The 23,233-nt window shown below is 47.1% G+C and overlaps 1 protein-coding gene across 1 annotated transcript in view; it reads left to right on the plus strand.

The window, feature by feature from the left end:
- LOC138579901 (piezo-type mechanosensitive ion channel component 2-like) overlaps nucleotides 1–23,233 on the plus strand; it is a 2,232,767-nt gene that overhangs the window by 665,281 nt on the left and 1,544,253 nt on the right. The window lies entirely within an intron of this gene.

A 23,233-nucleotide genomic window follows, 5' to 3' on the forward strand; every position in this document is an offset into this window, starting at 1 on the left:
AGCAGTGTGAGAAAGGACAAGTGATCGATCAAGAACGAATAAGCAACCCAGGCTGCAAAGGGCTGGCAGACTAAACTGTTGACAATTCCTTTGAATTTATTGACATCCGGACAAGTGCAACGAAGAGAGATATCCACGACAAACTTTGTCATGAAGAAGAAGGACGGTGAGAAAAATGTCGGGACCGGTTTCAGCCTCCTCCTGCACCACTGCTGAGAATGAGTTAGTTAAAAAGACTGTAAACTTAAGGAAAACGCATGGTAAAAAAAAATTGTATGCTGATCTTGACAATAATCATGTGCTTCATGAGTGTGGTAGCACCAATAACGACAGCTTTTGTGTTATGGTATGTGGAGTCTATACACCCATTGGAAATGTTCCTACCAATAGTTAATATATCCACTACTGAAAGCCCGGTTCAGGTGATTACTTATACCGTGTCCCCAATGGAAGAGAGACACAGAGAAGGGTATGGAAACAATACATTAATACTCATCATGAACATGACGCATGCAATTCTAAAGAAAAATAATTGCTGGGTATGCGCCCATTTACCACAGCATGCGGGGAAAGGAATAGGCTGGTATGTACAACCATTACCATTAAGTTCTGCATGCAGTGCATCTTTAAGTGCAATGTTTTATGGGAAGTGGAATAAGAGTAGTATGGGTCAATTAGATAGAACAAACATGAATGAGTTTGAGGAAATAATTATGAGGCCTGTGGGTTGTTCCATATTCCATAAAGCGCGAGTGATGATCCCAGAACCTACGCCTAAAAGTACGCGAAAAATAACACGACAAAATAGACAAGATAGATTGTCCCTGCCAGTTAAAACATCTGTGATGACGTTTTGTGTAAGGACAGGCGGGAACAAAGATGCAATCCCCCCTTCTTATACGGTGAATTACAACCCGAGAACTGTCCCTTATTGTCTAAAAAAGAAAGGCTCATATTCAGTAGAAACATTTACTGGATGCATGAATACAGCGGTACTAAAATGGGAAATAGAACCAGTATATGTGGGAGATCCTGTCTATTTTATATGTGGGAAAAAAGCATATCCTTGGTTGCCCAGAAACTGGGGAGGTACATGTTACCTAGGTCTACTGTTCCCGGGAGTGTTCCTCTTAGAAACAGCAGACATAGCCAGGCTATCCAGATCTAGAAACCGAAGGAGTAGCAAAGGTGTTTTGATAGCGAAGGACGTAGCAAAATCATTCATACCATTCTTGTCCCAGATAGTGAACTCCTATAACATAAGGCAGCTGTCCAGAATACTAAAGGATACGATAAACACAACGACAGATATACTATTTAACATGACGTTGGAAGAAAAGGGAATTAGGTTAATGACGCTGCAAAATAGAATGGCTCTCGATGTAATCCTTGTTGATCGTGGGGGAATTTGCAAAATTGTGGGATCAGCGTGCTGCGTATTCGTAGATGACTACTAACCTATGATTTTTGAAGCAATACAAAAAAATGCATGTCCTAAGCTCCGAACTCCCTACTGGAGAGGGGGGCTGGGGAATAGGGTCCTGGTTCTGGGGAATACTGCGTTCTTGGGGATGGAAGTTGATTGCAATATTAGTAGTAGTGTTTGGAATATTAATAACGTGCTGTTGTTGCATACACTGCCTACCAATAGTTTGCACTGAGGGATGTACTAAGGAATGTATGCATATGATAACAAAAAGAAAACAAACTTATGGCTGGGATGACAGAGACACGAATGAAATGAAAACAGTGAAAGAACTAATGGCTATAGATATTAATAGATATTAATGACGATGATGATGCTTATAATAACATGCAAAATTCAGACATAGGTACTTCAGACTCATCGTCATCAGAGGAGGATACAATGAATGAATGAGACGCTTGGCATACGGCCAAAAGGAGGGTTTGTCGGTCTAGAAAAATGGACACCTCTCACGATTGACGGCAAATGTATTTTGGTGGCCGAAGACCAACCGTCTCATGTGCATAACGATAGAAATACAGATTTCTGAGTTTGACCAATGAGCGGCCATTTTTATGTAACAAGGATCGCCATTTTGTTTTCTAACGATTGCTCATTGCCTTCTGTTCAAACTGCTTCGCAGCACATTTTTTGCTTACTCTGCTCGACTGTTAACATTGTTGTCTGAACGTGAAAGGACAAGGCCGCAAGGCCTCGAGGCTAATAAGGAGTTTGTTGAAACACAACGTAGGCAGCTCCGGAGAGGAATGCCCAGCTCCATCCCAAATATAGCCTTGAAGGAGAGCTGCAGGGAATTTAATCATTTCACAGTTGCGAGCCAGTCTCGTTATATGGTAGAAATTGTTAGAATAAAGCAGCTAAAGGCTTGAATTATGCTCTTCTTACGGCCCCCCTTTTCCGACCCCTGTAGAGCGTGTCGGCTCCCAGGCCACGAATAGTACCTCAAAGATAGCAAGGTCTGGAATGTGACTCTTCCACCGTATGTAGCTTGCTTACACTGTGTTCTGTTCAACAAAGAAAAGATGTCTCTACACTTGCAAGGTTGCATATTGTTGCTAGAATAGATATTTGAAGGTGTCATATTCGTCGAAATTGTCCATCATCAAACCGAGTTCAAAGAAACCCAATAAAGGGCGTTGTTAAACATGTCACAGCTGATTGTATGATATGCATTTTGTATATATGTAACTGATGTACGTAATTCGCTCTCTTGCGTCCCTGGAGGTCTAGAGATACACGTCGCAGGGCGTTAGACCGAGTTGCCCAACTGAGACTATTTGCTTTGCAATAAACCCTAGCTTTGGGAATGCAACCTCTTGTCTGGCGTATCCATCGTGTGTGGTGATTTGCCTTGTTTCCATAACGAGAGGGACCCCTACGGGCTCCTTTCACTTTGGTTCTGCAGGGAAAGAAAAAAACAGAGGTGGTTGTTTCACACAATTGTTCCCTTTCTTTTCCAAGCTAAATGCTCCCCTGTGCCTCACATCACCACTACCTGAGTATCTTTGTGGAGGGCTAGGAGGTTGACACTTGAGATATTACGCAGATGAAAGAAACAATCTTCAGAGAATATCTATTTCTAGGCTCTTTGCTATTTAATCTTAATGATACTACTGCTGAACTAGGACCACTAAATTGGAGTCTCTTTGTGAAACCTAACTGCTAACTTAGCTTAAAGTGCCCTCCAAAAACACACCTGCTGCCATATCATGAACTTGGTAGAATATTATCCAAAAACCCAGGTCTCACTGAAAACCTGTGTTGGGGAGCCAAAAAATCCTCAAAGTCAAGGAGTCCTAAATTAATACATACAGTGAGTCTGCAGTTGGAATGCATGTTGTTTTCAAATCCTTTACTAGTTTCTGAATTAAAAGAGTATTGTTTTAGCTCACAGGCTTAAGGATGAGACGCTACTCCTGAGAGGGGTATGCATGCATGACGAGTGAAAGTTCAATGCAGGCTCTGCTTCTGGTCACGTGCAATCGTGCTCAGTACGTACAGTTCCAGGAGTTTGCTCTGAGTTCCTTGAAGTATTTTACTGTTCTCAAGGGGCAGGCGGAGCAATTCAGCCCTACTCATCTCGCACTTAGGAGTTTGAGACAGGACTCTCCTTCAGGTACAGCTGCCAGGTGCACTCAGAAGGCAATAATCACTCCTCATTTTATACGTGCGAAACGTGGGCTGCATTGTTGATTTCAAAAGAGCGCTCCTGTGCTTCTCTGAGCCCGGGAGTTCCCTGTGGCATAGTGCGCTAAGAACATCTGTCACCAGCAGTTAAACTCCTGGGGGCGCTCACTTCATCTATTGTCAGAGTCTTGTCAGAGTTTATCTTGATTTCGTCTTTACACATAGTTTCTTTTCCTGAGATGAATCATGCCCGAAGTAAGGCTTATCCCCACCTAAAATCTAGGACTTGTGCTACAAAGTCTTCTTAGAAGAAGTTTTGATTGGAATCTAGATTTTGGCCCCAATCTAGGCCTCTTCCTTAGAGAGATGCTGGGCAGGACCAGTCCTGAAATAGATGATGAATGAAACCCAATTATAGAACATTAATAGAGAAGTGCTATACTGCTTGTAACACAGGCCATCTTCAGGTCACTGCCCTCGACCTTCCCTAACATCTTGGGTTGGGAAAGAGTTGTCAAAGGGACTAATCTCTCCCCACTGTCCCAATAAAGGACCACATCTTTCACAATCTGCTGAATATCCTTAATATTTCCTCCAGGAAAAGCAACCTCTCACCTTGTGGGTTACCCATGCCTGCTGGAAGGGTCTATGAGCCTTGATAGAGGGTCACCAAATGTAGTCTTGCAAATGTTTGCCTGCTCTTTGAAAGGTTAGCTGAGGTCTCAGAGGGAGGCATCTCGGATTCTAGTTTCTGGACTTGTTGCCTACTCCCCAATTCACCACTCTGGCTGACATCCTCACTCCTCCATCAGTCTGATACTTGATATTCTTCTTCTCTCTCACTAATTCCACTTTACTTATTCTGGACTGTTCTCACTTCTTCGACACTCTGCCACACGCTTCTACCTCCTCCCACCAGCTTCTTCCTCCTCCCACCACCACTGGTCCACCAGATGTACTGTACATCCACAGGACCATCTCTCTCTGTATCGCCCTGGTCTTCTTCTTTCGCATCTACTATGTTTTCCTGTGCCCTCATTCCTTACTTTCTTATTTTCTACTCTCCCTTTTACTGCCTGTGTGCTCTCTACTTCCGTCTGGTTGAGGGATACTTACCTCTTCCTCTTTGCTGGCTCAATCATTCCTTCTACCATCTTGTCTTTTATCTGCGGGGTTCCTTCTCTCCCCCACCTCAAAGTTCTTTCTCTCCCCAATGTCGGTGTTCTTTCTATCCCAGACCCTGGTTGTATCGCAGACCTCTCCCAAACATCTGGGCTCTTTTCCTTCCCAATCTCTGGGGTCCTTCAATCTCCAGACATTGGGGTCTTTTCCTCCAAAACCTTTTTGATCATTCATTCCCCAACCTCAGGAGTCTTTGTCGTCCCAATGTTTTAGGTCTTTTGTTCACTACCATTTGGTGTCTTTCTTTCCCCACCTCTCATTCAATAACATTTGGGGTCTTTCTTTTACCAACCTCAGGGATCCATCTTTCCCTATCCTTGGCAGTCTTTTTCTCCCCATCCTTTCCGATAGCCTTTTACTGATCTTTCCCGCTCCCAGGTCTTGTTCTCCTCCAATTTCCAACCTCCTCCTCATCCTACTTCTTTGTTCTAGTCACCACCTGTCCTCCAGCCATCTCCAAAGTATTTCTCTTCTTCACCTCCAGCATGCTCCTTTTCCTTGTCCCTGTCCACTCCAAACTCCTATGCCGACAGTTCCTTCTATTTGGCGCTTATAGTCTCTCAACACCACCTGCGGGGTTGGTCATTATACAATGGGTTTTAGGTGTATGTATTTTGGACCTGAGGTTTGTGATGGGCTGGGTTTCCTTCGGAATGTGCTTTCTTCTGCGTTCAGGTTTCTAACAATGCCCCTTTCTCCAGCATTGGATCTGTCATGGATTCACATGCTTAGAATATTCCCCGTCGTCAGGCTGGGAATCCTCGGTAAGTTATATAGACATTTTCCATAGGAAAAATTCGGACACTTTTGTGTCCTATCTACATCGTTTTGGGCTGCGCACGCCAGCGCCACAGGGATGTAGGGGTATATATAGCACCGCCCCCGCGGCTTCCTCAGATCTCAACCGTCTTCCAAAGTGGTGGGATTACCTCGCGTATCTGCTATTTTGTTAGGTTGTTCTTTCTACTTCTGCGACTGTTTGTTCTTCTTAAGAGAATGTCTGGAAAGGCTTTGTTTCGTCCGTGTGCTACGTGCGGCCTTAAGAAGGTGTACGAAGGGGATGGTCATATGGACTGCATTTACTGCCTTCATCCTCACCACACGGCGGACACTTGTGAAATCTGTCAGGGTTTCTCCCAAAAAACCCTCAAAGATCGAAAAAGACGCCTGGTTGATTGGCTCAATGACGGAGCGGGTGCGTACCCGGCATCGGAGGTGGGCTCCACGGCCTCAAAAAGTAAGTCGGAACCCCTGACGAAGAAGGCACGTGCTGCCGAAAAACGAACCTCGGAGTCGGCGAAAAACGACCCTCGGAGAAAGATTCGGAGAAACATTCGAAGGCCTCCTCCTCTTCACACAAGGCGTCGTCTTCTTCCTCCTCATCTAAAAAGGAGAGAAAAGAACCATCTAAATCCTCCTCAGGAGACCGTCATAAGTCTACCTTGAGTCGAGAGGCCGCGGCCAGCAAGTCGGCCCCAAAAGCAGCGGGAACACCTCAAGGCCCTGCGCCACTGGCTTCGCCGACGACCCGCTCGTCGACGCCTGCGTCATCGGCGGCTCCTCCCACATGTCAGACTGCAGCGGTAGGAAACATATCGTCGACGGTGGTCCCGTCGATGGGATGGCAACCAGAGGTTTTCGATCCCGTCCCGCCGGAGGCCCTGCTTCAAACAGAGGAGACTTTCTCCATCTCGTCGGCTGACGAGGAACGTGACACAGTCGCGCGCCCAATCGATCTGGGACTACAGCCGACCAGCGCAATGTCGCTCTTGGGTGTGGGTTCCATCCCTACTACCTCGTCATTACTGATCCCCCACGCGGTTCTGTCCTTGGAGGTGCTAAATACGCTACAAAAACTATTACAGCGTTTGGACACACAAATACCCCAGCCTGGGGCCCCGACACGGAGACAGTCTACGCCATTCGTCGACGAGCCGGGTCCGGCTCCGCGCTCGGTGACCAGGATTACGGCCGCTCCCCGCGCGCCGGAAGATTGCCCTACCCTGCAAGAAGAAGGAGAACTACAGGACTCTGACCGTGAGGAATCAGGTTCAGACATCTCACTATCCCCCTCAAGGGGCCCAACTTGGGACTCTGAAGCGGAGATGGAAGCTCCGAGAAGCCCGGCACAACCATCGCCACCTGACGACGTGGGTGCATTCCATGCCATGATGAGTAAGGTGTTCGGAGTTTGGCCTAGTCCCTGAAGAGGAGAAAAAGGATTCTTTTCTTTTTGATCATATGGGCAAGAGAAGGAAATCCATATTCGCCATCCCGATTTTGGATCATGTCTGGCAAGAGGGCCTGAAGACCATGCGGCACCCGTTCTCTGAACCGGCAGTGAAAGGTCGTTTGGAGAAGAAGTGCCTGACGTCTCAACCTTCGCCGGAGTCGGTGGTATCGGCGGCGGCGAGAAAGGCCAGGTCTCAACATAAATGCACAACCCCTCCAGACAACGAGGCCAGGAGACAGGACGCTTTCGGCAAGAAGGTGCTGTCCGTCGGCGCGACTACAGTTAAAGCAGCCAACTCCTTAGCGATTATGTCTAGGTATGACAGGGAAATGTGGCACCGACTGGCTCCTATCTTGGAGCATTTGCCCGAGGAACATAGAAAGTCCGCAATGTTGCTAGTGCGGGAAGGAGAGGAGGCCTCCAACCATGCTATAAACATTGCCGTCGACCTAGCCGAGTCCGGTTTAAGCAAATCAATAATGGCGTAGTTCTACGTAGACAAGCCTGGCTCAAGTGCACTACGTTCAGACCGGAGGTGCAATATAAAGTCTTGGATATGCCGTGTGAAGGGGAGCAACTGTTCGGTGAAAAAGTTGATGAGGACTTGAAGGGCATGAAAGAGGATACTGACACGGCACGGTCATTCGGAGCCCTCCAGAGTGGTAGGAATTTTCGTTCCTTTCGTCCTTTCAGAGGGGCCTCTGGTAACTCAAGGTTTGGGTCATCTAGAGACTGAGGTTTCAGCAGACCCTACTACTCGTCCCAAGGCTACAGGCATGCGGCCCAATCTTCTCGTAGAGGCAGAGATTACCAAACCTCCAGACGGCGGGGTGCCTACCCTTCGTCGACGAAAGATAAACAAACCAAGAGCCAACAATGACATGCTTCAGGGCGTCCTGGGGAGCCGAGTGTCTCGTCACATCGACGAGTGGGAGCGCATAACAACAGACCGATGGGTTTTGGACACGATTCATCTGGGACATTCTCTACAGTTCAAGGGCAAGCCACCACACATTCCACCAGTGTTCTCGGCCCAGCCCCACCTTCAAATACTACTACAGGAGGTGGTGCTTATGCTGCAGAAAGGGGCTATAGAACTGGTCCCGGTGGCAGAAAAAGGACAGGGAGTGTACTCCTGGTACTTTGTCGTCAAGAAACCAAATGGAAAATGGCGTCCCATTCTGGATCTACGAGTGCTCAACAAAGTGCTCAAGAATTTAAAATTCAAAATGCTGATGCTTCAGGAGGTGATCCGATCGATACAACCCGGAGATTATTTGTCGTTGCTAGACATTCAGGACGCATACTTCCATATCCCGATGCGTCGACGGCACAAAAGATTTCTGCGGTTCGTCGTCGGACGAACCCACTATCAGTTCAAGGTCCTCCCGTTCGGCCTAAAACCGTCCCCCAGGACGTTCACCAAATGTCTGGCTCCAATAGCAGCCTGGTTAAGAAAGGAAGGTCACCATGTGTACCCTTATTTGGACGATTGGCTAGTGAGGGAACTGTCTTCAGAAAGGGCACAAGAAAGCCTGGATGCCACCCTGTCCCTCCTGCAACGTTTGGGCTTCACAGTGAACTTCGACAAGTCCTCGTTAAAGCCTTCAAGGACCTTGGTCTTTTTGGGGGCGGAGTTCCACACAAAGTCGGGACTGGTGAAGCCATCCCTCGAAAGGATTCACTGACTGCAACAAAAGGCATGGGAATGGGAGGTCGACACCAGAGTGTCAGTACGAAGGTACATGTCCCTGCTGGGGACCATGTCGTCCTGCATACCCTTGATAGACAACTGTCGCCTCTTCATGAGGCCTCTTCAGGAATTCTTGGCGGATTGATGGGCACAGAGCCGAGGACGCTGGTCGGACAAGTTGACCATCAACGGCCAGCTCGTGCAGGCGCTTCAATGGTGGAGAATCTCCATACACCTAACGAAGGGAATGCCCTTACTGGAGCCTGCGTTCCAGAAGACAGTGGTCACGGATGCTTCTCTAACTGGGTGGGGAGCGCATCTGGACTCCTTACAGGTTCAGGGTCGTTGGTCATCGGAAGAGTCCTCCCTCCACATCAACCTGCTAGAGTTGAGGGCGGTGCGTTGGGCCCTAAAATCCTTTCTGCCACAGATAAAGGGCTCAGTGGTGGGAATCATGACGGACAACACGACAACCATGTTTTATCTACGGAAGCAGGGAGGAACTCGCTCCAGGAGCCTGTCGACGGAAGCCCAGGAGATCTGGCATTGGGCCCTACAACACGACATACATCTGTTGGCGTTCCACTTACCAGGAGTGAAAAATGTGCAAGCAGACGCTCTCAGCAGAGAGATGAATTGTCTACACGAATGGGAACTGAACGATCAGCAACTGCACCATGTCTTCGCGGAATGGGGTCATCCAGCCCTCGATCTCTTTGCGACGAGAGACAACAAGAAATGCTCTCAATACGCGAGCAGGTGGCCACAACAATACTCGCTAGGGGACGCGTTCTTCCCGTGGACGGGCAAGTTTCTGTATGCCTTCCCCCCATTCCCTCTCATCCGTCAAACTCTGCAATGGATCCACAGATATCCTTGTCAGGTGATCCTGGTGGCCCCGTATTGGGCCAGACAAGTGTGGTTCTCCGATCTACTTCACCTCTCAGCGGCAGAACCAATGAGGTTCCAGAAGATCCCCAACATTCTGTCTCAGGAGAAAGGGACCGTTTGGCATCACGACCCGGACAACCTCAGTCTGACGGCCTGGCTCCTGATTTCGCCGAGTTTGGCGCGTTAGCGATTCCAGCGGATTGCCGTCGTATTTTGCAAGCCGCAAGGGCACCTTCCACGAACAATTCATACACATACAAATGGAAAAGTTTCTGCATATGGTGCGCAGGTCAACCAGGTCTGGTCCCGCGGGCGATCACACCGGAACAACTCCTACCATACTTGTTGCTCCTGGCAAATAACGGGTTATCTGTCTCATCCATAAAGGTGCATCTAGCTGCCATCTCGAGATTTACTCGGAAGAGACATTCCACTCCACTGTTCAGTGACCGCCTAGTTAAACACTTCCTTAAAGGATTGTTTCGAACCTTTCCTCCCAAGAAGAAGTTTCCTCCGATCTGGAGTCTGAACCTGGTCCTGGCAGCCCTGATGAAACCCCCTTTTGAACCAATGTCATCAACGTCATTAAAATTTTTGTCTTGGAAATTGGATTTCCTGGTGGCCATTACTTCTGCTCGTCGCCTGTCGGAAATACAAGCTCTAGTGATCGACCCTCCATATTTGAGGTTTTTCAGTAATAAAGTCGTGCTGGCCACTAACCCGCATTTCATACCTAAAGTACCTTCCATGTTCCATAAACACGCTGCTATAGTGTTGCCTACATTCTTTCCAACACCATCTTCAGTGGCAGAGAAGACTCTCCATACTTTGGACGTGAAAAGAGCTTTGAAATTTTATCTCCATCGCACTCAAAGCTTCAGAGACACGAGACAACTCTTCGTAGTTCATGGTCCTGCGGCTAGAGGTAAAGCGATTTCAAACAAGGACCATCCAGATGGGTGTCTTCGGCCATTTCTTATTGTCATTCCAAGGCCGGAAAGCAGCTAGAAGCATCCAAGGGCCCATTCAACAAGATCTAAATCGTCGTTGACGGCTTTGTGATCTGGAATTCCGCTGGGGGATATCTGCCAGGCGGCTTCCTGGTCGGTACCACATACGTTTACCCGGCATTACTGTCTCGCACAGCAACATGCTGAAGATACACAGATGGGGCGGGCAGTACTACGTCACCTGTTCCAATAAGGAAAGCCCCAAGTGGGGTTGCATCCTTCGGCGACTATGCTTTAAAGTGTCGTGTCTTTTTCAGTGAACATGCTATAATGTAATGTGTTGCCATAGTAAGGGGGCACTGTGCTTGTTGTGATGTTGGTGTGCATACACGCCTCCAATGTTGGGGGATACTGCTATACAATCTATTCTAAGCATGTGAATCCATGAAAGATCCAATGCTGGAGAAGGGAATAGTTTCTTACCTGTAACTCCATTTCTCCAGCATTGGTATCTTTCATGGATTCACATGCGCCCTCCGGCCTCCCCTGAGCATGCAAACCAGAGATCCCTCATACTACTTTGGGGGCTGAAATCTGAGGGAGCCGCGTGGGCGAAGCTATATATACCCCTACGTCCTAGTGGCGCCGGCGTGCGCGGCCCAAAACGACGTAGATAGGACACAAAAGCGTCCGAATTTTTCCTATGGAAAATGTCTATATAATTTACCGAGGATTCCCAGCCTGACGACGGGGAATATTCTAAGCTTGTGAATCCATGAAAGATACCAATGCTGGATAAATGGAGTTACAGGTAAGAAACTATTCCCTTCCTCACCATGGCCCGAGCCTTCTAAGCCTCCGTCTGCTATCTTGAATTTTCAAATGTGCGTGTGATTGGAGTGATTGTCTGGCGGTTTGCAGACTCGGAGCATTCTTCTGATTACGTTCCTGCACCTGTCCAGTAAAGTATGAATAAGACAGACTCCTGGGTTTGTATGTCCCAGTACCTGCAAACAAGTTGGTTCATTTGTGGGGCATTCAAGCTTCACCAGGAGAGCATGCATTTGGGAGTCTCTGCCTTGTGGTTTGTTTCTCCTTAAGGATAAACCAGGGGATATTCCCCATGCCACCACCTGATCTGGGGTTTTCACTCCCCAATCCCAGGGAACTTTCTCTCTCCAATTTTATGGGTCTTTCATGTCCCAATCTTTTGTGTATTTCTCTCCCTCGTCTTTGGGGTCTTTTATCCCCAATCTCAGGCATCTGACTCCTCTCAACCTTTGGGACTTTCCCGAATATTTGGGGTCTTTCTCTTGTCAACCTCAGGGATCCATCCCTCATCTACCTTTGTGGTATATTCCTCAGCAACTTCTCTCCAATGTTCTGTGACTCCTCTTTTCCACTCCCAGACCCTCTTCTCATCCAATTGTCCACCTCGTTATCATCCTACTCCTCTCTCTTAGTCACTTTCTCTCCTCTAGCCACCTCCAAACTATACAATTCCTTATTTCCCTCAGTCACCTTCTCCTTTTCTCTGATTGCTCAAAACGCCAACAGTGACAGTTCCCTCTATTTACCTTTTATAGCCTCACAAAACTGCCTGCAAGGATGGTCCTTATGCTATGGGTTGCATGGGAGTGTGTATTGGGGACTCATGGTTTGTGATTGGACTGGGTTTGCTCCTTGGCGTCTTTTCTTCTGTGTTTGGATTTCTATCCATGCCCCTTTCCTCTCCATAGACTATGCCTTCTTAGCATCGGTCCACCATTTGTATTTTCAGATGTGCATGTAATCGGAAGGTATTTCTGGCAGTCTGGCAGCCCTCTGGGTTCTTCTCTTGACTTTCCTCCACCTGTGCCTTAAAGTATTTGAAAGCTGTTTGTGAGTCACAGTTTCTTCGAACAAACTGGTACATCCGCAGGACACGCAAGATTCCGCCAGGCGAGCATTCATTTGGGAACCTGTCCCTTGTGGCTTGTTTCGATTAAATGTAGAGCAGGAGATCTTTCCCATGCTGCTACTGAGTTTGGAATCAACTAACATATGAAAGTATCCTGGCTCGTTGGCCACCTCATCTCCAACTCCCAAGGGCAAGGCACTTTGTTGCAGGCAACATAGGGTAGAATATCAAAGGTTTGGGACAATGTGAGGCATTTACAGTTCTATTTCCTATAGTAAAGTTTGTCTATTGTTTTAATGCGTAAAGGGTGTTTACTAATCTCAAAAGGGGGTAAAGGTGCAGCTTTCTTGTATGAGTCAGCCCTTGTGTAGCTATGTCAAAACCTATATGGGTTGTTTTTCTTGAAAGATATGTATAAACATAACTATATTGTTTACAAATGTATAGCACACCTTTCCTTGGGTTATTATGGTCCTATGACATGGTCCAACATAACATGTGCCAATCTGGAGAGGAATAAAGGACAACATTAAATAAAGGTTGCTGTGGTTATTTTGCAGTGTGAGCAAGTGGCAGACTTTAATGATGACCTACCATTTACATTGCACTTTGCTAGGCTGCACATCCAAACTGTAGTCCCTAATTAGACTTCATGCTTGTCTTACCAAACTCTGTATGTTGTAAGGTTAATTTGACCTTGCAGCGATTAAATGCAATTCTTGAAAGGTATAAATTGTCTGATTCACCTTTTCCATCGAAGCATGGTCCATTTGCTAGAGTTAACTGGATTGCTGATATATCCCGGTCCCTACGGGCAATTTGTACTCCAACTCCTCTCCCCATGATATTGTTCTGCTTGATTGCCTATTAACCGAATTGAAAAAAAGAACATACTAAATCATACATACAAGTTCTTGATTGAATCTTGAATGATCAGTGCAAAAACAAGCAATGTAGTCTAGTGGGGACAATATCACCTCTGGGACTACAGTCCTAAATTCAAATCACACAACTTTACGGATTGATCAAAAACTGAGGTTGTGGGCAAAACGCTTTAGGCAGTATTACATAAACAGTTGGAAATAACTTCTGTCCTAAAGTAACTCGGGTGGAACTGGATTACAAAATGTATTCCCACAGTTACTCTATTACGGTGTTCATTTGGCCTGATTTTTTCTTGTGTTTTTTAGCACTGGATTACCATGACACTGCAGGGTGGAGTGGGGTCATTTTGTTCTCCCTTGTCGATAGAGGGGGGACTCTTAGCAGGTGTGCAGGGTGTTGAGTGTCGCAGTAGTGGTGTCCTTAGACATCACCCATACTTAGACAAAGGCTGATCCAATTCTGGGCAGCATTTGACCTTAGTCAGAGTACAGACCACATTAACATGGAACAGGCCCCATGCAAATGTGTTTCATTCCAAAAGGAGGAAATGAGTGAAACGCTCAAAGGCATGGCCAGCCATATCAGGTCAGAGCACAACTGTTCAGTTACTACTGGAGACTGCCCTGTGGCAGAGTCAATATTGTCTTGCTGTATCTGACTCACCTTCCATAGACACAGCCAGGTGTTGTGTGCCAACGAGATACAGCTTTTTGAAAAGCACAAAGTAGTTGTATTCACAAAAGCAAAATACCCTGTGTCTGAGCCCTCCTAAGAAACTGCAGATTTAAATTAAATAATTGATTGTTTATTGCTCAAAGGAACATGCAAAAGCAACATACCTCTGCAATGGTCTGTGCTTGAAGCAAAACAACACACCACTTATCACTTTTACTTCCAAGGGGGTTTGAACTATGCTTTGCTCTGATTTCCGTATCCTCCAAAATTGGGAAAGTGAAGAAGTATGTTAACTGGCATTCCTAGGGGCTGGTTTATGTAAAAACTGGAAGTGCATATCTCTAATGATTTTCCCAAGTTCTATGTGCTGTGACAGGGCCTGGTTTCAGGCCCTGTCCAAGAGGTGGAGGGAGTCCGACCCACCCCAACACACTGACCAGTTGTTACGCTCACCTGACTCCCACAGAGGCCCAGGCCTGGTTTGGAGTGCTGTTGCCTCTTCTATGGTGAAGCGCAGGACTCGGAAGATGGACAGGACCGGGCCCTCAAATCTGGCTTGTCTGGCTCGCAGAAATATCCTTCTGTGTGTGAAAAGGGAGTATTAACAATCTGCGGGATAATGTGTAAGCCTCCCACTCCCTTCTCACCCTCCACGAAACCATTCTGCGATTCCTCGTGAAGCCTCACCTTAGGGTCTGAAAGGACGAGCTCTCCATCCTGCTGCTGATGCAGGGGCACGTTGTAATCCAGTTACTTCACTGGATCATGGATTGTAGAGAGTTCAAGTTTGCTTGACCTTCCCGGTAAAGTACTGTGAGAATTCTGTTTATAAGTATGAGCCCGAAATAATATTTGTCTGTTGTCTCTATTTCAGGTGCAGAACAAAGATTCCGAGATGAGCAATGGAACCGACAAAGGAAACTCAGATGGGTTGTTTGATGAGAGGTTCCTTTAGTGTCCTTGCATTAATGCACTAATGCTTGTGTCTTTTTTCCCCATAGGGGCCGGGGTTCGGAAATGCTGGAGATATGGCACCGACCCGAAGTGAGAGGTGCAGTTCCAGTAGAAATCAGGTAAGTCTTTAATGAGCGTTCAGGTAATGTCTTAGCATTCGCTCACTAACGCTGATGTCTCTTTTTTCCCCTTAGGGGCCGGGGTCCGGAAATGCCAGGATGCGGCACCGACCCGAAATGAAGTGGGAATGACCCAACAGGTAAGTCTTATGATGGCAAATTAAGGTTTTCTTATTTTCTTCCCTAGCTCACCTTTGTTCTTGTATTTTTCTCCCTAGGCGCTAAAATGTGGCTGCGGATCCAGATGGTCGCTGATGAACATGGAGGCGCCTAGTAAAGGTGAGTGGAATGCGGCGTTGCAGCGATCGATGCGATGTGCTTTTAAAATGAATGTCTTCCTTTTCAGGATCGTCGGTGAAATGTCTCCGGAATGCGGATTTGGCAGGTAAGGACTCTTCTTTCTCCTATTCTCTTCTCTTCTCCCTTTGCAGGTGTTCCAGGATGCTGGCGGGCGTGGCAGAAGTCAGGATACAGGAGCAGACACGGTGAGCGTCCAGCTGCTAGATGCAGAACAACGCGAAGCGTGAGTTGCTGCTTGGGCGTGGCTTAAATAGCCTTCAAAGTAGTTCCAGGTATGTATCCTTCCTCTCAGGTATGTATTCTTCCTCCGGCCACACCCGTGTGGTTAAGTAGTCCCCAAAGATAAAGTAGTCCCGTTCAGGCCTCTAGATGGCCCGGATGTTGCAGCATGGTCTGCATCAGGTAAGTTTACACCAAGCACCTTTAAACACAAAGCCATCTTTTATGAGCCTTGGGCCTATGACGCCAGGACTGTTGTCCAATATGAGCCTGGCGCCAAAGGCGCCAGGACTGAGTCCAAAGGGCCCCTACTTGGGGCTGCTGAGACTTCCCTCGGGGATATGATGTCTGCCTCTGGGGTAGCTGGGCCTGGTCTGGCTCCTTGGAGGTAGGCATCATGACAGTACCCCCTCCCAAGGCCCCTCCCAAGGTTGTTCTCTCCGGGGGTTTTGGCTTGTTTGGGAATTTTCGGTGGAATTTTTGTATTAATCGCGGCACGTGTACATGGTTTCTTGGTTCCCAAGATCTCTCCTGAGGTCCATACCCCTTCCAATCAACTAGATAGAAGAGTTTTGACTTTAACACTTTGGAACCCAATATGTCTTTAACTTCAAATTCTAATTCCCCATCAATCTGAATTGGTTCTGGTGGTTTGATCAGCCTGGTTCCTGGTTGCACCGGTTTCAACAGTGAGGCGTGAAAAACGGGATGAATTTGCATGTTCGCTGGTAGATCGAGTTTAAAGGCCACCGGGTTGATTATAGCTTTGATGGGATAGGGTCCTATGTATCTGGGGTTGAAAGTCTGCGGTCCTTTGAGAGGTAATGTCTAGTTGCTAGCCACACCTGGTCCCCTATTTGGTACGGAGGTGCTTCACTTCGATGTAAATCAGCATTTTCTTTGTATTTTCTCTTTGCTTGCTGAAGATGAGTCATAGCTTCTTTGAAAGCTCGGGTTATCGTGGAATGCAAATGATCTACCGCAGGCATTTCCAGGTTTTGAGGAGGGTCCAGGTCTGAGGTTCGAGGATGATGACCATACAAGGTGTAAAAAGGGGTTTGTCCTGTTCCAGAATGTACAGAATTGTTATATGCATATTCTGCGATCCAAAGAATGTCTTTCCAATTGCTTTCAGATTGGTGCAACATACACCGAAGATATTGTTCAAGGGTTTGGTTAGTTCTCTCTGTTTGGCCATCGGTTTGGGGATGGTGACTGGTGGATAGTCGTACATCAATTTGCGCCAATTGACAACATTTCCTCCAAAAATGGGAAATAAACTGGCTTCCTCGATCTGAGACTAATATGGATGGAAAACCATGCATACAAACTATGTTCTCCAGAAATTCCTTGGCCAAGATGGAGGCTGAGGGTAACCCTTTTAAAGGGATAAAATGGGCCATTTTGGAGAAGAGATCCACAATCACCAAGATAGTGTTGTATCCATAGCAAGGAGGCAGGTCGGTAATAAAGTCCATCGACAAGGTGTGCCAAGGTGCCGGTGGAATATCCAAAGGTTGTAGAAGACCGGCTGGTCTTTTCTTTTGACCTTTATTTTGGGTGCAAACTCTGCAAGACATCACAAAAGATTTTATGTCTTTTCTCCAGGATGGCCACCAAAATTGTCGTTTGATCTTTTCCTCAGTTTTAGCGATACCAGGATGTCCTTCCATTAATGTATCATGATAATGGGCAATAACAAGTTCTTGCAGTTCTTTGTTAGGCAGAAATAATCGCCCCTGGGAGTACGGTAAATCGTTATTAACGGAAAAGTGTGACCCCTTTTGGCTCCATTCTTGTAAGGCTGTGGAGTCTAATAGTTGTTTAACTCGAGTTTGAACGTCCTCAATAGTTTGTAAAGAGGTCAAACCCAAAATTCTCTGTTCAGGTATAATCGGTACAGGTTCTAAGCTCGAATTTGTTTCTTCCATCCCAATCCGGGATAAAGCGTCCGCTTTGCCATTCTTGCAACCAGGGCGATATGTGATTACAAAATCAAATTCTGCAAAGAATAAAGCCCATCGGAATTGACGTGATGATTGGGCTTTGGCCGTCTTTAAATATTGCACATTTCTGTGATCTGTAATCACCGTGATGGTGTGTCTTGCGCCGAGGAGGTAATGACGCCAAGCTTTGAAGGCGGACTTAATAGCTAGTAACTCCTTGTCGGTGATTGCGTAATTAATTTCAGGAGCCGAGAATTTTCTGGACCAAACGGCTACAGAGTGTAGTTGGTTAGTTATTGGATCCCTTTGAGACAGGACAGCTCCCATGGCTAAGCTGGATGCGTCGGTTTCAACAATGTAAGGGAGATCTGGGCGTGGATGCTTCAACACAGGTGCAGAGGTGAATTTAGTCTTTAGGTCTTGAAAGGCCTGTTCTGCCTCATGAGTCCATTCGAAGCGTTTATTCTTCCGTAAGAGAGCTGTGATGGGTTGGACCACTCGAGAAAATTCCGGGATGAATCTTCGATAAAAATTGGCAAAACCAAGCATGCTCTGAACCCCCTTCACAGAGCTAGGAGATGGCCATTTGGGGATGGCGCCCACCTTTCGCGAGTCCATTCGGACTCCTTTAGGTGTCAGGATGAATCCGAGAAACTCGACTTCTGTGGTATTAAAAACGCATTTTTCGAGTTTTGCAAACAGTTTGTGCTGGCGCAATTTTTCAAGAACTGCCCTGACATGTTTTCTGTGAACGGATTCCGAAGAGGAGTACACCAGGATGTCGTCGATATATACGATGACACAAACATCGATAAGTTCCCGAAGAACATCATTCATAAAGTATTGAAAGGCGGCAGGTGCATTGCACAATCTGAAGGGCATCACCTGATATTCAAAGAGCCCATATTTGGTGCGGAATGCAGTCTTCCATTCGTCGCCTTCTTTTATACGCACCAGGTGATAAGCTCCCCGGAGATCTAACTTGGTGTATATACAAGCATCTTTTACCTGGTCGAGAAGTTCAGGGATCAGAGGCAGAGGATAACGATTCTTAATCATTATTTGATTTAGGGCGCGGTAGTCAATACATGTTGTAAGGTCGCCTTCTTTTTTCGGCACGAAGAACAGAGCTGAGGAAACAGGAGACTTTGACGGGCGAATGAAACCATTGGCAAGGTACCGATCTAAATACTGAGGCAAATGAAGGTTCTCAGGTTCAGTAAGAGCATAAATCCTACTACAAGGCGGTTGAGCATTGGGTACCAGATCGATTTGACAATCGTACGACCCGTGGGGAGGTAACGTGTTGGCCTGTTCTTTTTGGAAAACGTCTTGGAATTCTTGGTACTCAGCCGGTAGTTGTATAGTGGCGGAAGTTACTGAGGCCAGGCCCATATTTGGATTTCTTGGATAACAAGTTTGTTCACAATCAGGAAAGGTTATTCTCTTTGCTCGCCAGTCTATTCGAGGATTATGTGTTTCTAACCAAGGAATTCCTAGAATTACTTGAAACTGTGGGGCCTTGATTACATCAAACACAATAGCTTCCCAATGTCCATCCTGACCCACTAGTGTCACTTCTGTAGTGGAATGAGTTACCGGCCCTGAGGCTATTTCGGTTCCATCAACTGTAGTAATGACATCCTTGTTAGTTTTCGGACGGAGAGGGAGATTAATCCTGGAGGCCAATTCACAATCTACATAGTTTCCAATAGCTCCACTGTCGATGTATGCCTTTATAGCATGCAACCGCCGAAGCTGTTTCGGATCCGCGAGGACCATTGGCATGATGAAATGCGAGGTCACAGAGTTTGTTTTCAAGCTCGGCAAGCGGACCTCTACGCTTGTCGGGCTTGGTCGTTTCCCGAATCAGGTTCTGTTAAATTGTTGTCAGTGGCTCCAACCACCTTCTTAAGTGGTTTTACCGGACAATCTCGTAGAAAGTGACCAGAAACCCCGCAATAGAGACATAATTGCTTTTGCCGCCTTCTCTCCCATTCCTTCTGCGTTAACGGTCCTTTAACTCCACCGATTTGCATAGGTTCTGAAACGTCGGTACTCTTGGGGTTCGCGTGAGTTTTGATCAACACTCTGGTTTCAAACTTGGATCGATCTGCTTTTCTATTCTGAAGTCTGTGATCAAGTTGGACCACAAGGTCTATGTACTCCGCGCAGACTTGGGGTGGATTTACTATTTGGGCTAGCACGTCTTTAAGTTCTCCGCGCAGACCTCGATGAAATAATGTGATCCTTTTATTCTTTGGCCACCCAGTTTCCACAACCAACCTATTAAAGGTGGCGATGTAAGATAAGAGATCCTGGTTACCTTGTCGTAAGGATAGCAGTTCGTTGTCTAGGGCCTGTCCCTGAGAGTGTCGAGCGAATAATCTTTCCATGCTTTCCTGGAAGCCTTGAAAATCCTGGAGAATTGGGTCATCTTGATTTACCAAAGGAACTGACCAATCGGCAGCACTGCCGCTGAGATAAGATAATACAAAAGCTACCTTGGTCTGGTCATTAGGGAAGGCCCCAGGTCTGCATAGGAAGTGTAAGCGACATTGGTTCATGAAAACGGCATATTTCTTGGGGTCTCCAGCAAAACGTTCAGGCGGGGCCAAAGGCATGTTTCCAGGTAGATTGATTTGTACCAGGTTATTCGAAATCATAGAAGTGGGATTACCCCCGGAACTAGGTAAAGGAGTTTGTCCTGCCTGACCCTGCAACAACCGTTTGGCCAGGTCATCAGTTCTTTCCTTAGATAGGATCAGTTCTCTTTTGAGAGCGTTAGTCTCCTGGCGGGCGGAGTGTACTTCTGCCCGTAATTCCCCCAAAAGCTGGGCCAGCTGGTCTGTCTCGGAAGTTTCCATAGCGCCTGGGTGGGAAATTGTAGGTAGGCTTCGCGTTCTGTTACGCTCACCTGACTCCCACGGAGGCGCAGGCCTGGTTTGGAGTGCTGTTGCCTCTTCTATGGTGAAGCGCAGGACTCGGAAGATGGACAGGACTGGGCCCTCAAATCTGGCTTGTCTGGCTCGCAGAAATATCCTTCTGTGTGTGAAAAGGGAGTATTAACAATCTGCGGGATAATGTGTAAGCCTCCCACTCCCTTCTCACCCTCCACGAAACCCTTCTGCGATTCCCCGTGAAGCCTCACCTTAGAGTCTGAAAGGACGAGCTCTCCATCCTGCTTCTGATGCAGGGGCGCGTTGTAATCCAGTTACTTCACTGGATCATGGATTGTAGAGAGTTCAAGTTTGCTTGACCTTCCCGGTAAAGTACTGTGAGAATTCTGTTTATAAGTATGAGCCCGAAATAATAATTGTCTGTTGTCTCTATTTCAGGTGCAGAACAAAGAGTCCGAGATGAGCAATGGAACCGACGAAGGAAACTCAGGTGAGTTGTTTGATGAGAGGTTCCTTTAGTGTCCTTGCATTAATGCACTAATGCTTGTGTCTTTTTTCCCCATAGGGGCCGGGGTTCGGAAATGCCGGAGATATGGCACCGACCCGAAGTGAGAGGTGCAGTTCCAGTAGAAATCAGGTAAGTCTTTAATGAACGTTCAGGTAATGTCTTAGCATTCGCTCACTAACGCTGATGTCTCTTTTTTCCCCTTAGGGGCCGGGGACCGGAATTGCCAGGATGCGGCACCGACCCGAAATGAAGTGGGAATGACCCAACAGGTAAGTCTTATGATGGCAAATTAAGGTTTTCTTATTCTCTTCCCTAGCTCACCTTTGTTCTTGTCTTTTTCTCCCTAGGCGCTAAAATGTGGCTGCGGATCCAGATGGTCGCGGATGAACATGGAGGCGCCTAGTAAAGGTGAGTGGATTGCGGCGTTGAGCGATCGATGCAATGTGCTTTTAAAATGAATGTCTTCCTTTTCAGGATCGTCGGCGAAATGTCTCCGGAATGCGGCTTTAGCAGGTAAGGACTCTTCTTTCTCCTATTCTCTTCTCTTCTCCCTTTGCAGGTGTTCCAGGATGCAGGAGCAGACACAGTGAGCGTCCAGCTGCTAGATGCAGAACAACGCGAAGCGTGAGTTGCTGCTTGGGCGTGGCTTAAATAGCCTTCAAAGTAGTTCCAGGTATGTATCCTTCCTCTGAGGTATGTATTCTTCCTCCGGCCACACCCGTGTGGTTAAGTAGTCCCCAAAGATAAAGTAGTCCCGTTCAGGCCTCTAGATGGCCCGGATGTTGCAGCATAGTCTGCATCAGGTAAGTTTACACCAAGCACCTTTAAACACAAAGTCATCTTTTATGAGCCTGGCGCCTGTGGCGCCAGGACTGTTGTCCAATATGAGCCTGGCGCCAAAGGCGCCAGGACTGAGTCCAAAGGGCCCCTACTTGGGGCTGCTGAGACTTCCCTCGGGACATGATGTCTGCCTCTGGGGTAGCTGGGCCTGGTCTGGCTCCTTGGAGGTAGGCATCATGACACCAGTGCCGAAGTGAGGGCAGACTCCTCCCACCCTTCCTTACCTGAGGATTGCCGGTAGCCTGGCCAGGAAGGACTCCACCGCAGCCAGAGCAGCGGCACAGCCAGTGTCCGGCCTACATCTTGGAGAGGGGTGCTGTGAACTTGGAAACAGCGGCTGCAGTAAGCAGCAAGTACAGACACAGCACCTATGAGTGCTGCGTCAACTACAACACCAGCACAACACAGATCCAGCAGACTGTTGACCTCATTACCACTTGGGAGGTGTGGGTTAAATGCGGCGCTATGAAAGTTGGAAGATTCACCTCCAGCTATTAGCTGGAGGTAAATCCGTCAACTTTCCAGCCAATTTCGGCAGAATTACCTCATGGAGTCCTATGGACGCTAAGTAAATAGGGACTAACACCACCACTTGTAATCCAGCGATAATACCGCCGGACCAAGTGACAGTAATGGTAATTCCGTTTGCTGGTATCTCGGCGGATTTACCACTGAGATACCACCAAACCTATGAGGCCCAGTGTCTGCTGGGGAGCCTCCACTTTGCCACCAGGAAACTTTATTATTAAAGTGAAGGCTTCTAAGAAGGCCATAATTACCCACAATGCCACCAGGGGCATTCTGTATTTAATATTAAAAGGCATACAGAAAGGCCTCCATTCTGCACATCTAACCAAGGGCCAGTACATGGTCCATGTTGGAAAGGGGCCGGGCTTGCAAGGTAAATGGCCAATCCTGAGAATGGGCGGGGGATGTAAGAAGGTGTGTGTGATTGTGCCAGTGTGGGTTAGTAGGATGAGGACAGGAGGAGGCAAGAGCGATTGGAGTGCAGAGGCTATTGTTAAGAGGGGGTCTGTTGAGTGTTTGAGTGTGAGAGCAGAATGTTTGAGGAGTAGAGATAGAGTAGGAGTAGTGAAGTGTTAGTGGTAGTATTGGCAGAGGTAGTAGTAGTTGGAAGTTGAGCTAATGGTAGTGGGAGTAGCGGAATTGCGAGTACGGAGGAGGGAGTAAGTAGTAGTAGTGGTACTGGGGGTAAGCGATAATATTGGAAGTGGAGTAAGTAGTAAGGAGTGTTAGTGAGTAGAAAAAGCAGTATAGTAGTAATAGGTATCCGAGGGCAATAGCAGGGGTTAAGTATGGAGTAGAAATAGTAGGAACAACAGAATAGTAAGTCTGACAGAGTGAGAAAGAGATTATAAAAAGATTAATAGCAAGAGGCAAGAAAGTAGGGTGAGGGGAAGGCAG

This window comes from Ambystoma mexicanum, chromosome 3p (assembly GCF_040938575.1).
Source record: "Ambystoma mexicanum isolate Mex_15411 chromosome 3p, UKY_AmexF1_1, whole genome shotgun sequence".
Lineage (NCBI taxonomy): Eukaryota > Metazoa > Chordata > Amphibia > Caudata > Ambystomatidae > Ambystoma > Ambystoma mexicanum.